Source organism: Ursus americanus, chromosome 9, assembly GCF_024610735.1.
Source record: "Ursus americanus isolate L20-20 chromosome 9, mUrsAme1.1.p, whole genome shotgun sequence".
Taxonomy (NCBI): Eukaryota; Metazoa; Chordata; class Mammalia; order Carnivora; family Ursidae; genus Ursus; species Ursus americanus.
The window spans coordinates 54,047,501-54,064,772 of record NC_142135.1 but is presented as its reverse complement, the minus strand read 5'-3'; the positions used below and the strand labels follow the sequence as shown (position 1 = coordinate 54,064,772).

The following is a 17,272-nucleotide window of genomic DNA, read 5'->3' as shown; positions in this document are numbered from 1 at the left end:
GCTAACACCAATAAGGTTACTGCATATGTATTATTTTCAGATGCTCTCCAATTCTCCTCCTACGTTTTATTGGTGCACTGTATCTAAGTTGTCAGAGAATATAACTATTATATACAATAGTTTCATCTTTAGTCTTGATTCTTTCTTAATTATGCAAGTAATTATATATTTGCTGTTCACAATTAGTGTTCGGTTTCATCTTTCTTTAGTAATTTTGAATGTCTGACATTTACTCTTTAGTAGATGAATCATCAGGAAAGGCATACAGCAGGAATAATCCTTACATTTGTTTTTATTGATAAGGTTATTCTATTCATATTTGAGTCTATTTAACTAGAAATAAAATCTTTGGTTCACATTTTAATTCTTCATATGTCTTTAATGTTATTCCATTTTCTTCTGACAAAAGATGTTGACAAATGACTGATGTTAATCTATTTTTTTGCTTATAAAACATTTGCTTTTTTTTAAAATGTCAAAAGTATATTTCCTTTTTCTCTAAAGTGTAGTAATTTTACTAGATTTTGGCATTGGTCTTTCTGGAACAATTTTTCTTAGTTATATGTTTTTTAGTATGTGTTCTTTTTTTATTTTAGAAAACTTTTAATAAAATATAATTGTATTATTCTATTCTCTTGCTTTGATTTTTCAGTTTAGGTAATTTTGTTATCTGTTATTAGATCCTCTTCATCCATCATCCGTATTTGCTAATTTTCCTCAAATAGTTCATGTTTTTCTTCATTTCTTATAATTTTGTTTAGAGAGGGAGAGAGAGGTAGCATGAGCAGGGTGGGAGGGGCAGACGGTGAGGGAGAGAGAATCCTAAGTGGGCTTCACACTCAGTGTGGAGTCTGATGCAGGGCTTGATTTCACGACCCTGAGATCGTGACCTGAGCCTAAATCAAGACCCAAATGCTCAACTGACTGAGCCACCCTGGCACCCCTTCATTTCTTATAAATATAAATTTTTTTCATTTTATTTTCAGTTGATAATAAAGTGTTATCAGCTGTGTTTATTTGTTCTTTTTTTTTCCTACTTTAATCTTCATTGTTGATACTTTTTCCCTTGAATTTATAATCATTTTCTAAGTTCTATCATTTCATTTCTCAGTTTCTCTGATTCTGATTTATGTTATTATTTCATTCTTTTTTTTTTTTTTTTTTTTTTTTTAAGAGAGGGAGAAGGTGGGTAGGGAGAGAGAAAGAATCTCAAGCCGGCTCCACACCCAGTGCGTGGCCCAATGCGGGGCCAAGTCTCACAATCCCGAGATCATGACCTGAGCCAAAATCAAGAGCCAGACACTTAATCGACTGAATCATCCGGGCACCTCTGTTATTATTTCATTCTTATAACACTCCCTTATGCCAGTTAGCTTTTTGGGGAAAAAAAACAGTTTATAGTTTTTTAATCTGTTTTTGAGGCATGTTCTTCTGGTGTGCTTTTGTTATCTACAGATGTCATTTTAGTCCTTGTTGTCTTTTATCTTATAATTACTTGAATATCTTATTATAACATATGGGATTTGAACTTGATGGATTTATTTGGCTCCCTTTTATGAAAAATAAGTTTTCTTAACATTTTAAAAATTGACAGCATCCACTATAGCATTATAAATTTTACAGATTCCTCTTGCTTTTTTTGTGTAACGTTTAAAAATTGAAAACTTCATCTTTGAAATCTTTGCTCACTGAACTCCTCATACTCAGTTTTTCTCTCTCCTTTTTTCTCTATTGGCTTAACTTCTTCAAATATTTCTTTTTTTTAAGAAACCAGTTTTATTAAAGTATAAATTACATAGAATAAAGAACATAGGTTTTAATTGTGCAGTTTGAGAAGTTTTAACCTATGTATACTCTTGTGAAACCATCATGTCCTCCAAGACTTCCCTTGTAATTCCTACTTGCTGGTCTTTCCCATGCCTTCCCCTGTGCTCAGGCAACCACTGATTGCTTTGTGATACTATAGATTAATATGAATTCCCTGGATAGTTATACAAATAAAATCATATAATATGTACTTTTTCAAATGGCTTCTTTTATTTAGTATAATTTTGGGCTATTAAAAATAAAGGTACTCTGAACATTTGTGCACAAGTCTTTGTATGGATGATACTTTCATTTATCTTGGGTGAATATTTAGTCACAGAAATGCTGGGTCATATGACAGATGTATGTTTAACTTAAAGATAAAACTCACTAAAGTCTTTCACAAAGTGGTTGCACCATTTTTACATTCACATCATCAGTGTATGAGTGTTCCATTTTTTTCACATCTGTATAACACTGACATAGGCTATCTTCTCAATTTTACATGTGTAGTGATATATAATTGTGGTCTTCATTTGCTAATCCCTATTGACTGGTGGTGTTGATAATTTTTGTATGTCTTTGCTAGTCATCTGTATCTTTTCTATGGCTAAGTGTATGTCTTTGTATGTCTTTGCTAGTCATCTGTATCTTTTCTATGGCTTTGTATGTCTTTGCTAGTCATATGTATCTTTTCTATGGCTAAGTGTATGTCTTTTGTATGTCTTTGCTAGTCATCTGTATCTTTTCTATGGCTAAGTGTATGTCTTTTGTATGTCTTTGCTAGTCATATGTATCTTTTCTATGGCTAAGTGTATGTCTTTTGTATGTCTTTGCTAGTCATCTGTATCTTTTCTATGGCTAAGTGTCTATCGAAATATAATGTCTAGTTTTTATTGGTTTTGCTTATTTATTACTAAGTATTAAGAGTTTATATGTTCTAGATACCAGTCCTTTATATGATATATAATGTATAAATATTTTCTCCCCTGGTCTGTGTCTTATCTTTTCATTCTCTTAACAGTATCTTTTGAAAAGGAGAAATCCATAACTTTGATGGAGTCTAGTGTCTTTTTTAAAAATGTTATGCATTATGCTCATGGTATTTTATCTAAGAAACCTTTGCCAAAACCAAGATCATAAAAATGTTGCGCCTATGTTTTCATCTAGAAGTTTCACAATTTTAGGTTTTAGTTTAGTATCTATTTTACATGTTAATCAATTTTTAGTGTGAAAGTTTGTTTCTGCTTTTGTTTTCTAATTGACAACCACCTGTTCTAGCACCATGTTATGGAAAAGAAGATCCTTTCTTCACTGAATGCCTTTGCAATCCTATCAAAAAATCAATTGTGTGTGTGTTTGTGTGTGTGTGTGTGTGTTTCCATTGGTCTATTGGTTTGTCTTTATGCCAGTATCACAAAGTCTTGATTTCTGAAGTTTTGACATCAGATATAGGTAGGATTTTAACTTCATTCACCTTTTAAAAAGTTTGTTTTATCTATCTTACTTCTTTTCAATCCTCTATGAATTTTAGAAATACCTTGTCAATAACAACAAGGAAAGATTTCAGTAGTTTTCATTGCATTGTGTTAAACCTTTTTCAGATTTATCTCTAAGTATCTAAGTATTTAATATTTTTATGGTATTGTAAATAATATTTTTAAAAATGTCATTTTTGATTGTTACAAATATATACAAGTATGCTTATATGTTCTAGAAGATATTTGTTTTTTGTGGATTCCATAGTATGCTCTACACAGATGATCATGTTTTCTTTGAATAATGACAATTTTGCTTCTTCCCTTTGAAAAGTAAATACATTTTTTTCTCTGCTTACTGTACTCGCAAGGACTTCTAGTGCAATGTTTAGTAGGAATGGTGATAGACAATTACCATATGGTTTCAGTCATATGTGGAACATAAGGAACAGTGGAGAGGACAAGAGGGGAAGGGAGGAAAACTGAAGGGGAAGAAATCAGAGAGGGAGACCAACCATATGAGACTCGACTCTAGGAAACAAACTGAGGGTTGTGGAAGAGGAGGTGGGGGGGATGGGGTAATTGGGTGATGGGCATTAAGGAGGGCACGTGATGTGGTGAGCACTTGGTGTTATAAGTAAGTAATTAATCATTGAACATTGTATCAAAAAGTAATGCTGTACTATACATTGGCTAACTGAATTTAAATTTTTAAAAAAGGAAAAAAAAAGAAATGGTGATAATGAAATCCTGGCTTTGTTCTTGACCTTATGGGGAAAACGTTCAGTTTTTTACAATTAAATATTGAACTTAGCTGTACATTTTTAAGGTAACCTTAATCAGTTTGAGGAAGTTTATTTCCATTCCCATTTTGTGACATTTCTAAAAGGAATAGATGTTAGCTTTTGTCAAATGGCTTTCCTGCACCTATTGTGCTTTTTTGTAGAAGTGGTGTTATTTCATCCTTGATTTTTAAGTGTGTTTCATTACAGAAATGACCTGGATCTACAGTTGTTTTTGTTGGTTTGACAAAGGTGTTAAAAGTGATTTAATTTAATAATTAAAAGGCTATATAGGTTATCTGTTTCTTCTTGAATGAACTTTGGGAGTTTGTATCTTTCAATGAATTTCCCCCTTCATTTAAGTTTTCAAATTTATCGACATATAAAAATTTTTATATTTCTTTATTTTCCTTTTAATATCTGAAGAATCTATAAATGTCACTTTTGTCATTTATGAAATTGGTAATTTCTGTCTTCTCTCTTTTTGTTCTTATTGGTCTACCAAGGGGATTATCAGTTTTATTGATCAAAAAGAACTATATTTTGGTTTTACTGATTGTTTTTTTTTCTATTTCATTGATATCTTTTCTGATAACTCATAGTTACAATTGCTCCTCTTTTTCTAATTCCTTAATATAGAAGCTGAGGTAAATGATTTAATACGGGTATTTAATGCATTTATCCAGAATAGTGATTTAATATAGGAATTTCGTGGATTTTTCATCTCAGACATTCCAGTTATCATTTCTGGGTAGATTTAATTTTTTAAACTTTCTAATACTGTTACTTGTCTCTAGTTAACTTTTGATCATATGGGATATAATAACTTTTACTGTTCTTGTCTGCGAAAGCTGGTATATGTCAGTTCCCATCCCTTATGCTGGCTGAATGTTTGCTTGGTGCCTTCTCTGTATTCCTATTCCCTGCTCTGACAGCCCCAGCCATAAACTCTGATCGGCCACTGCTTACCTTGACCATAAAGCTCCTTTATTGTCCAATATAGTGCTTTGCTGCCATGACTCCTTCAAAAAATTACATTGAGTCCTTCCCCAAAGGAGCAAATTTAGTCCTGAATTCTGTCACCTCCACTCTTTCCCTGATTTGAAGGTAAGGCTGGAATTTTACAGCTCATTCAGCGCAGACTAGAGACTGTAACTCAGAAGAAGCAAGTGACCTATCATGTAAGGTCACTCAGACAGTGGCAGCCCAGAATCAGAGCCCACATCTCTTGGTTCGACTTGAATAGAGTAATAATAAATCATAAAATGTACTATACCACCAGAAAAGAAGGGTAGTCTTATTTATGCATAAGGCTAGTCTTATTTATTTATGCAAATCAACTGCATTATATATAAGGACCTTCTAAAAGAAGAGACCCAAGTAAACATATAAATGTATACCATATTTCTACAATTCAGAGATGACCATTTTTTTGGATTTTAACATTTTTGAAGTTTATTATTGTAAATACATGTACAATTACAGCACTTTTTTGCATATTTGTTTTGCCTGGAAAAAAAGTTTTAATTAACAGTGTGTCTTAGAATCTAGGAAATTGGTGCTTATTGATTTGTCTCTGGATATTTCTCTCAGTGTAGACATCATAGACTTCAGACTCAGTACGCTTCTTATGCTCTTAGTATATGATTGAACTATTTCATAATGGCAGGCTTTGGTATAGCAAAACACAAATTAATTATGGAAAATAACAATCATTCTTCTTTTTCTCACACTAAATATCTTTGTTTTTGAAATGCCTTATTTACAGTAGCACCACATAATATTAATTGTGTTAATAGCTTTTCTACTGTAACTAATTGTAATCATTGAATTTTGAGTAAAAAATGATATATTTCATTGCAACCTTTCAAACAATTTTGTATATATTTTTATTTTGGGGGACAAAGTACTGATGATCTTTTTATCTCTTTAGACCATTGCAAGAAACGTAAAACAGGTTTAAGATTGTATAAATTATTCTTAATATTTTTATTCAATTCTCCATTAAAGAAAAAAATCAAAAATATTTTTCTTCAGCTTTCATTTTTTTTTAAAGACTTTATCTATTTGAGAGAGAGAGAGCATGAGCAGGGGGAGGGGCAGAGAGAGAAGCAGACTCCCCAACTGAGTAGGGAACCCAACTCTGGGCTAGATCTCAAGACCCTGAGATCAGGACCTGAGCTGAAGGCAGATGCTTAACCAACTGAGCCACCTAGGTGCCCCTTTCTTGAGCCTTTAAGACAGAGACTTGAACTCGTATGATCAGTGGATCAGAAACATATCATGTCCTGGGGAATTTAACTTACTTCACCTCAGTCTCCATACAGAACTCCTTATCTCAGAGCTTTGACACTTTTACAGAAAGAATTTTTGCACAGACTATGAAAATTATACTTAGGCTTAATTTTGCAACTACATGACCCCATCCTGTGGTGGCAGACACTAAATTATGTGTTCTTAACTTTGGTTTCATGTGATTTTGTTTGCTTTGTTTTCAGTATTTGGTATGAAATTGGCAATAGAGAATGAGTTATTATGCACTTATGGTTTCCCTTCTATGGGCTAGTTTTCTGCTGATGTTAAAAGAAATTTAGTCTGATAAATTGGCAGTGAAAACCATAGTTGTAGCTAAAGTGTTGAGATGATAATTTATACTTCTTTATAAGTAAAAATGAAAACTTTACATGCTGAAAAGTTGGCATACATCAAACATAGCAAATCTGTAGTTTCTCCATGAAGAATGCCGGAGATTCAGCAGACATGAACACTACAGCTTCAACATCTATTTCAAAGACTGAAGAACAATCATCCTGAAAGACACAATAGTAAAATGCACCATATGCCTTACATATTGTGACTTTAAATTCAAGATGAGCAGGAATTTGGGTTGTTTTAGTATTAAAGGTGTAATGTTTCCATATCATTACTTTTTTTAAAAAATTCAGTTCACTAAAGTCTTAACACAGTACACATAAGCAGCATTGTTGCATGTGCTGCTTTAATGTTACATAATTAGTGATCTTCTGCATAAATTTATTCTCCTAATGACTCTTTAAGCACTTAATTTAATATCTTAAGCAATGATTACTCTTAAATGCTCCCATTTTAGCCTTTTGCTAGATCATGGGGACAAAGTTTGACTTTTGTTGCATAGGAAATTTTATTTAGGTAACTTTTAAACTAAGAATATTAGCTGCAACTCCAAACACAAATGATGGAAAAAAAAAACCACTGTATGTATGACACTATTCTCATTTTTACATAATACTAGTAATGATGATAGCATAGCATAGTCAAAATGTTCTTGGTACTGTTCAGGGCTCTTTAAATAATGAACAATGGGGAGATTATGCTGTCTTAGTGTTCATAATATATCCAGTGCCTAATAAAGGTCAGCATATTTTAGATGAGCCCTGTCAAAACCAATTTGTTTGCCTCGCCCATCAGTATAGATTTTGTGATCATGCCTCCAATATGTTTAGTTATTTGTTTAAAACCTATTGAATACTATTGAACTATTACATACACTATGAAACTCATACAAACAGAGGAATGGAAAAAGTGAGATAAAATTAAACACCCATAGAGCTAGGTTTCTCTTACTTTGCTTTGTAGACCAATATACTAGATGACCGAAGCCTGCCAGTTCTACCTGCAGCAGTGTTATCCAAACCGGCACTTAGCCCATGAAAGACTTTTTAAAAAACTATAAATAAGTGCAATTTCCTTTGCTCTTCAAGAGATACTCATTCTAGTCTAGTCAAGTCTACTCTAGCCTATTCTTATTTTATTTCTATGTTTCTGGACATCTTATGACTGCTCCAATTTTCTTGAAACTCACAATATACGACTTTCATGCAACTAAACAGACTTCTCTAACTATTGGTACCTTTATCACACCAAAAGAATCCTATACTTAAGTAATTACATAATTTATGTCCAAGCCAAGGCACTGGTAATAATTATTGAGTTCACCATGATAAGACACATAATGCTGTCCAAGGAAAATAAAGCCGCTTTTTCCCCAACCAGTAGTGGTTATTATGAGGTATAAGTAAAGTAACCATTTTCCCAGTACATCTCACCTGAAGCCATTTGTGTTTGTGAATGTTATTTGTGTGTAATTATTTAAAGTTCTTACAGATTTGGCTAGCATTGTCTTTTAGCTCTACGTTTCTCATTAAAAATATTTTGACTTTGAGGGGCACCTGAGTGGCTCAATCAGTTAAGCATTTGAATCTTTGTTTTGGCTCAGGTCATGATCTCAGGGCCATGAGATCAAGCTCCCAGTTGGGCTCCATGCTTAGCCAGTCTGTTTGAGAGTCTCTCTCTCACTCTCCATCTGCCCCTCCCCCTACTTTCAGACCCCTCCCCTCTCTAATAAATAAATAAAATCTTTAAAAAAATATTTTGGCTTTGGAGCACCTGGGTGGTGCAACCAGTTAAGCCTCCGACTCTTGGATTCAGCTCAGGTCATGATCTCAGCATCTGATCTCAGGGTCGTGAGATTGAGCCCCACATTAGGCTCAGTGCTGAGCGCAGAGTCTGCTTGAGTTTCTCTCTCTCACCCTCTCCTCCACCTCACTCTGCGCGCTCTCTCTCTCTGTCTAAAATGGATGAATAAATCTTGAAAATATATATATATATATAGAATTTGACATTTTGTAAATATTTTCTTTCTTCTGAACTTTTAAAATCTTTCATATAATGAAGATTTTTTGAAAAAAATTAAATACAATAGTTTTTTTTTTTCCTGTTCTTTGATGGTGGCAAGACTAAAGTGTATCTGGGGAAGAAAATGCCAGACAAAAAAATATGTGTGCAGAGAAGTGTGTAACATAAAGGAAAAAAGAACAGTCCCAAATGTCCTTTGTTGTCTACACTGCAGTAAAATTGCTATAGGGACCAGTTTAGTGAAGACTTGTATGGGAAACAATTCGCATTTTGAGAAAGTAGAAACATGTTTTCTCTACATCACTTTAATGCCACTGCTTTAAAAAGAAAAGGACTACTTTGCTTTTTCACTTTATTTATGTTTGAGTTATAAAAGCACTACATATAATTTTATTAGGCCAAGTTAATGGTATCTGACACTTTTTAGTGCATAATCCTCATAGTCTGTAATGTTAACTGCATAACTGCTTGGAGTGAGAGGTGCATCAGGTCAGAACACAAGGGTTGGCTGGATTGAACTGGCTAAACTGAAATTAATGGGTTTTGTTCTATCTGATTTTCAAATACATATTAATTTAATTAATTTTAGTTTAAATTGAGTTCATTTCACAGAAAAATTCTTAAGAGCACAGTTAATTAGCTAAGATCAAATTTGCCAGCTGATTCTAATTTGATAAGGGATTTCTTCTGGGCTCTTAATTGCTATATTTGCCTTTTTTTAAAAATCACAAATTCAAAGTCCAGGAAAAAGTTGCTAGCCAATTGCATTAATGCATTACAAAGAAAGCATATATTAGAACAGAAACATTATTGGAACTGTGTGTATTATTTTGAAAAAAATGAAAATTAATCTGTGATAGCAGAACTGTAATTGTATTTTTCAAATATCTCTGGAAGTTCATTAGGGAAAAAAGCATTTGCTTATTGAAAAAAAAAAGAATGCATTCTACTGAATAAAAGTGTTATAAAACAGTAAGCATAGTGCTCTCTGAGAGTGCTAAACTTAATACTTTTTTTGTTTCAATACTTTTTAAATTTTAAAAAATGCAACTACTATCAGAAATATTTTGCCTATGTAAATGTCCTTTTTGAAAGATAAATGGTGAAGAGTCATTTTGAGCGGTCTATTTTTTTTTAAGATTTTATTTATTTATTTGACAGAGACAGCCAGTGAGAGAGGGAACACAGCAGGGGGAGTGGGAGAGGAAGAAGCAGGCTCCTAGCAGAGGAGCCCGATGTGGGGCTCGATCCCAGAACACCGGGATCACACCCTGAGCCAAAGGCAGACGCTTAACGACTGTGCCACCCAGGCGCCCCTGAGCAGTCTATTTTTATCCATAGGAAAGATGGTACTTTATAAAACAGAGCAGTTCATCAGCTGTTCTAATGTATTGCCTTAATTATCAGTTTAAGACTAGAAAACTTCTGTAATTATTTCCATAGAAAACAATATGTACCTTTACATTTACATTGTGTCAGAAATACTGTTCATATTTCTATGGGAAAATTACGGAAGAAGGAAAACGTCTTTATTTGGATTAGGTAAATTTGAGGTGAACTATGATAAGGTTATTTATTATAAGCAGTATCTCAAGAAGATGAATCTTAAAATGAGATATTGACTAGTTATATTTTCATAATGATGCTATAGTAATGGAAACTGATGCCTAAGGCACTAAGTTATTTACAATTTGAAAATTTGAAATTATTGTTCAAATGTATTGAGATTTCATGAGTTGTTAGGTTCAGAGTTAAATGATTTTGTGTCTAAATAATATTATTTTATTTGTAGATACTTTCAAAACCCTTAAGATAGATATTATAGTGGCTACTTAGCAGTGTTCTGAATGTTCAGTGAATTTTTCACTGATATGTAATTTGTAATAATGATTAAATGATTAATCAAATGGCCCTTTAGCTACTCAGATTATGATTTGAAAGGTTGTATATAATAATAGGTAAGTCTTAAATTTTGGTCAGGCAGTCCTGAGATTAAGCCCCAATTAATTAATATCTGTGTGAACTAAGACTTGTCCTTTAAACTCTCTGAACTTTGTTTCTTTTTTTTTTTTAAGATTTATTTTTTTTATTTTAGAGAGAGAGCGAGCACGGAAGACCAGGGCAGAGGAAGAGGGAGAGAGAGAATCCTGAAAGCAGAGTCCTTGCTGATCAGGGAGCCCAGGCAGGGCTTGATCTCATGACCCTGAGAGTCAAAAATCAAAAGTTGGGCACTTAAGCAACTGAGCCACCCAGGTGCCCCTGAACTTTGTTTCTTTATCAGCAAAATGGAGGTAATGATAATATTCAACTCACACGGTTGCTGTAAGAATTTAAAGAAGAAAAAAAGTGCAGTTCTTAACCTAGTGTGTAATATGAACAATTATCATCATTATTATTTTTCAGATGCTGAATTCCTAATACTGAAAATCATGTCCTAAATTCTTCCTTCCTTCCTCCCTTCTTTCCTTCCTTCCTCCCTCCCTCCCTCCCTTCCTTCCTTCCTTCCTTCCTTCCTTCCTTCCTTCCTTCCTCATTCCCTCCCTTTATTTCTGACAGGATTTCACATTTGTTATAATGCAGTGACTCCATATGCCTGTCTCTAAGCAGGCAGCTGTTTTAAACAACTAGACTTTTTAGTCCATGTTTTGAGATACCATGAAGAGACACATTTAGACTTGATGGCTAGGGCAACACCTCTCTCAGAGAGCCGAGATTTCAATCTGGACAGAGTGACTGGATAGAAATTGAGGCTGTCTCACTTAGGGAGGGTCTGATTGTATTCTCTAAATGGGAGAAAGGTTGAAATGGGTATTTAATTGGTGGTCAAAAGAAAGAAATGTGGCAGAGGGTAGCTAGTTGTTCACTATATCCATTGTTTCTTCCCAGTAGACTCCTTTGAAGTTAGGAGTGGCCCTGGACAGATTTCTGGCCAATTGGATGTGGGCTGAAATTATTCAAGTCACGTCCCGGTCTGACCCATAAAAACCTCCCCTGTGCTACTTTACTCTCTCTTTTCCCATACAGGGGCTGAAAATAAATGATCCTAAATCCCCAGGGAGTGCTAGAGACACAATTTGGAGTGAGTCAGGTTCATGAGTCACCACTAAGAAGAAAGTGGTGCCTCAAAAGACTGCTTATTTAGGGACATATGCATTGGGTTTTTATAAGAGGTAAATAGACTTTAACGTGTGAAGCACTGAAACTTTGAAGTTGTGTGTTGTAGCAGTCAGTCTGTTGTGAGTCATACAGTTTCCAAATGAGGTAACATTTACTCTGTGTCCTAGAGAATGAAGCTAATTATAGAAAAGTCATTAAAAATGACTTTTGTGGCAGCAGACGATTTAATTTAAAATAGAGGAAATAGTAAGTGCAAAGGATAAGAGTAGAGACAGAGATGGTGAGAGAGAGGCGAAGAGAGAATAGCCTGTTCCAGTATCTGTAAAGGGTAGTGTCTGTACACCTCATGTTTACTCCCTGTTCTTTTTTTGTTCACTGGGCTCCAACCACATTAGCCTTATTTCTGTTTCCTAAAGACACAAAATCTCTTTTCTGATCCAGGCCCTTCACCAATGCTCTTTCTCCTGCTGGATATGTCTTCTCTGGAATCTTTGCTTGGCTAATTCCTATTTACCCTGCAAAGCTGAAATTAAATGACTTTTTTCAAGAAAAAGTATTTCCAGCAAATCTAGTTTAAATTATTAAATTATTATTCTTAATCTCTTTCATAGCACCTTTTAAAATTTTCCTTTAAAACAGTTATTATAATATATAATCATATAGCAGTTTGGATACTAAATTTTCAAATATATCTTCCCATGTATTAAACAGAACAAAAGTTATTTGTCACTGAAAAGTACTTGGAACAAAAATAAATACACAATTATTAGCAAATTGAGAGGCTTATATGAGATGAAAATGAAAAGGAAGAATCTTTGTAAGTTATGTGCTTATACTTTATCTTGGTGACAGTTAAGAGCCACTCAGGGATTTAAGCCATTGACTTATATAATCAGGTTTGCTTAGTTTGGATAATGAATTGAGAATGAGATAGGGTGAGTTGGTGTTAGGTAAGTCTAGAGGAAGTTGTTTCTATGATCTATGAGACAGCTGAAGATAGTATTAATTAAAGAAGTATGAATGAGGATCCAAAGAAAGGCATAGAACTGAAAGATGCTTTGAACATGAGCTGAATGGTGAAAACCGCCTAAGAAGACAGTATAATGGAAAAACACCATTTATTCTTGGCAACTTAGAAGCTTTGTGACTTGGGCCAATGGCTTAACTTTACTTAAGCTTCAGTTTTCTCAGCCAAACAAATATGTGTTTCCTTTGGTGTTTTTTAACTTTAACATCAGCAATGAATGAATACATGAATGAAATGTTCTGCAATGTGGGAGCTTCTTTGGATAAAAGTCCAAAGAACTTAGATCCAAAGCTCCAAAGCCACCAAACTCCAAAACCCTTCCATGTTGCCTTTCTGGTGCTTCATATCGATCCCTGAGAAACTCTTGAGATCCAAGGAGCCAAAGTAAAAAATATCTGGTCTCCTGGAACTCTACATTTTGATATTATATCTATAATATATCTATATATCCAAAATCGAACTCAAAATCATGTTTCAAATCTATTTCTCTACATACTGCCTCTTCTTTCTTCAGACTGTGTACTGTCTGAGTTATTCTTTTCATTCTTTTTTTTTTTTTTGAGAGAAAGAGAGCATGCATGTGAATGGGGTGGGGGAGGGCAGAGAGAGAGGGAGAGAGAGAATCTTAAGCATGTTCCACGCTTAAAACAGAGCCCAACGTGAGGCTCAGTCTCACAACACTGAGATCATGACCTGAGCCAAAATCAAGACTCAGACACTTAACAGGCTGAGCCACCCAGTCACCCCCATCCTTTCCATTCTTCATGCTCCTTTTCCTTTACCAACTATTTACTAATTACTGTCAAATCTGTATGTCCCTTTTGTATATATCCTATGAGGTCTAGTCATCAACATTAAGATGACCTACGAGCCCATCACACTTAGAAAATTAAACTCAGTATATAATCCCGATCTGCACATGTACTTCTCATCTTGAATTCTCTCATTAGAATGAATTCCATTAACTTTTATCCAGCTTCTCACATGAAAACTCAGGAAAGTGCTAAAGTCATTTCTCTGTCTCTGTCAGTGTCTCTCTCTCATTTGTATGTGAATGGTTAAGAACTCAACTTCAATCCCAGGAGAAACATCTAAACAGAAGTTATAGTTATTCAGCTCATCAATTAAATAACTACTGAAACCATGAGAAGTGATTGAGCCAACCAAGAAATGGATGTATGATAAGATACGGGACAGGGGACATCTCTTGTGAAGTTCATTTTAAAGACTGAAAAAGAACAAGAAGAAAAATAAGTGAATTAAATATACATACATACAAATAACTAAATATGGAAAAAATGGGACCAAAGGTGAGAGGAAACCAAAAGGAGTGTTAAACTACAAAGACCTGGAGAAGCGAGAGTAGTCAACATTGTGAAATACCGCAGACAATAAGACGAGAACTGAAATGTGAACACTGATTTAGTGACCAGGAAAGGGTGCATGCTCTTAGTGAGAGAAGCTGGCAGCATTCTGGGCACAGCATTCATGTCTCATTGTGTTGAAAGGTGAACAGGAGGTGAGGCAGGATGGGTAGACACACCCCTCAGGAGTCGGGGCTGTTGAGGAGAGAATAGCAAGTCACAGCCTTTCTGACCTTCACTTTCCTCATCTGTTCAATTATTGTGTGCTAAAAAATGATTAAAGAAGACAAGTATGTGATATAAACAAACTTCATTTAACACTTTATGAAGTAGAAAGTCTCTCCTTTCAGAGAAGTGCAAAATGGGGCAGAAGGCAGGAAGCTTTTACAGGATAAATATTAAAAACAAGGAAAAGGAAAATAGAAAATATCTGGTTGACCAAGGCCACGTACTCAATCTTGTTCGGGATGAGAAGACCCAGAGTTGGCTTGGTGTTTGAGGATTGGCTGACTAGATATACTGTGTTTCTGGTCAAGTGGAGCATTAACAGGGACACAAAATTATCTAAATTTCTGTTTGCTGATGTGGCACTGAGGCAGGAGAGATTCCCATTTTAGGTCTAGGACATTAGTCCAACATGGGATACATACTTTGTCTTCTTTACAGATATTGTGGGTAAGGATGGAATTGCAGGTGGCTCTAGAAACTGTTCAAATCTTTCCAAGATGAAATAAGTATCTCATCTATGTGTAGTTGCAAGAACCTCATGATTGCCAGCACATTATACAAAAATTATCTAGTTGTAGAGATTGTGACCTCCTAGGAGATGGGCTATATCTTAGTCTTTTTTGTATCTTTAGTCTCTAACACAGTACCTGTCACATAGAGTACAATCCATGGTGGTTTGTGTTCCCCAAACTAAAGTTTGGTATATAATTTAAATTTTATGAAACTAAGTGTTAGTATCTTCTTTCCCAACCAAGATACAGGAGAAACAGATAAGTAAAAGTGAAAGACAGAAAAGTGGATGTCATTCAAAACATTTATCCAGTATGACCTTCCTTTTCTCTTCCTATCAATGAAAGAAAAGGCTGAGTAGTTACTAAACCCCAGACAGGCATGTGATACTTTTGGTTTTCTGTTGTTAGCATCTACTTTGGATAAAGATATCTGTAGGAAGACACCCTTTAGGCAGTTTCCCTCCTCAGTCTACAAACCTGCTTTCTACGTCTAATGATCAAAAACTGATGGTAGTGGTTCTTAGTAATATTCTAAAATCCCAGAATGATGCTCACTGATTATATTCAGAATGAGGTTAAGAACTCTGAATCAGTGTTCCATATATCACCTCTACTACGGTAAAGTATAGAAAGTTATCATGTTTGAAACATAGCTTTCAGACATTATAGTATATCCTAGCTTATATTAATTAGAAATTAAGCTTTGAGTATATGAAATCTTTAAATTCTCCTTCACCTAACTTAATGTTTGTGCCATAACTAATGTATATTTATAAAGAAGCTTGAAAAATCAGAGTGTTCCCCCCCCCAAGAAAAGGGAAAGTCATTTTAAAGGAGGACGATGAAATATGATTTAAAGAAACTTTATCGGGGCGCCTGTGTGGCTCAATCGGTTAAGCATCCAACTCTTGGTTTCGGCTCAGGCTGTAATCTCAGGGTTGTGAGTTGGAGGCCCACATCGGGCTTTGCACTGAGTCTGGAACCTGCTTAGGATTCTCTCTCTTCTTCTCTGTCTGTCCCTTCCCACTCTCTAAATAAATAAATAAATAAATAAATAAATAAATAAATAAATAAAATCTTTTTTAAAAAATTAAAGTTTATCAGAGCTTATGTGATTAACTTTTCACCAAAGCAATGGCACCTAGTTCATATCGTTCTTAAAAAAATGAGTCCAAGAATATTCTAAACATACATAATGGCAACTACTGGTGATTACTCTTCTTTGAAGAATTTCCCTCCTCCTACTGGTGTCCCTTTCTATTCAGTTGCAGAGAATTGGAATTGTCCAAGTTGACACCATTCCACATAGCTCACATGCCTCAGAGGGGACGATGTTGAGGCATAGTGTGCACTTCCCAGATGCCTTGCAAGCTCAGGCTAAACTGGTCTCTGAGGGAGGAGCTTGGCCTGAAATCACTTTCTTGTTTACCCCCTTCCCCGACCCTTCTTTAGTCTGTTCCTCCCACCCTCTTACTGTCCTCTCATGGAAATACTTCTAAAAATTAATCACTTGATATAAATCCTTGCCTCAGGCCCATTTCTGGGGAATACAAGGTAGGGAGATATTATGCAAAAATCCTCCTGTACAATAATTAGTTTATTTTAGAGTTGTCCAATGAATAATCTCTAATGTGAGAGAAAATGCATATATTCAATGACTTCATTAAAATTACATCTATTGAGAAACTACTGGGGACCAGACACGGGAGTAGGAACTTTGGACATAGAAGAGAACAAGGCCTCTCCCTGCCCTTATATTGCTGGCAGATACAAACATTAAATGCATACTATACCTGACAAGAGATGTGATTATTTCTATGAAGGAAAAGTGCGGGTCCATGAAAGCATTTATACAGGGTAGGAGTAAACTAGACTGGGCTTTCAGAGAAAGTATCCCCAAAGAAGTAACATTTAAACTGAATCCTGAAGATGGATAATAGGAAACAAGGTGAATAGGGTGGGGGAATGTCCCCCAAAGGAGAGATAGCCAACAAAAAAGGCTTGGAAGCAAGACAGAAGGCCAACATGACCCGGGTAGAGTGAGCAGTGGTGGTTGGCCTAGGATAAGTCTAGGGAGGTGAGCTGATGCCAAGTCATATTTCACCTCATAGTTATATTAAGGATTTCTGCTTTACCCTAAAAGTAACTGGAAGCCTTGAAGAGTTTGAGGAGGAAAAGAAACATGATATTTGGATTTCAAAAGATTGCTCTGGATGCCGTAGACTAATCTAGAGGACAACAAGAGCAGGAGGTCTCCTTTGGAGGTCTCAGTACAGTCTAAGTG

General features: G+C 34.9%; 1 long non-coding RNA gene across 2 annotated transcripts in view; it reads left to right on the top strand.

Moving 5' to 3' along the window:
* LOC123797948 (uncharacterized) overlaps positions 1-17,272 on the top strand; it is a 253,800-nt gene that overhangs the window by 228,245 nt on the left and 8,283 nt on the right. Inside the window, exon 8 of one of the 2 annotated variants that reach the window (XR_015725818.1) lies at positions 10,836-11,031. The exons of the other annotated variant lie outside the window; for it this stretch is intronic. This is a non-coding gene — a long non-coding RNA (uncharacterized LOC123797948). The remainder of the gene's footprint in view (positions 1-10,835; positions 11,032-17,272) is intronic. 2 annotated transcript variants of the gene reach the window in all.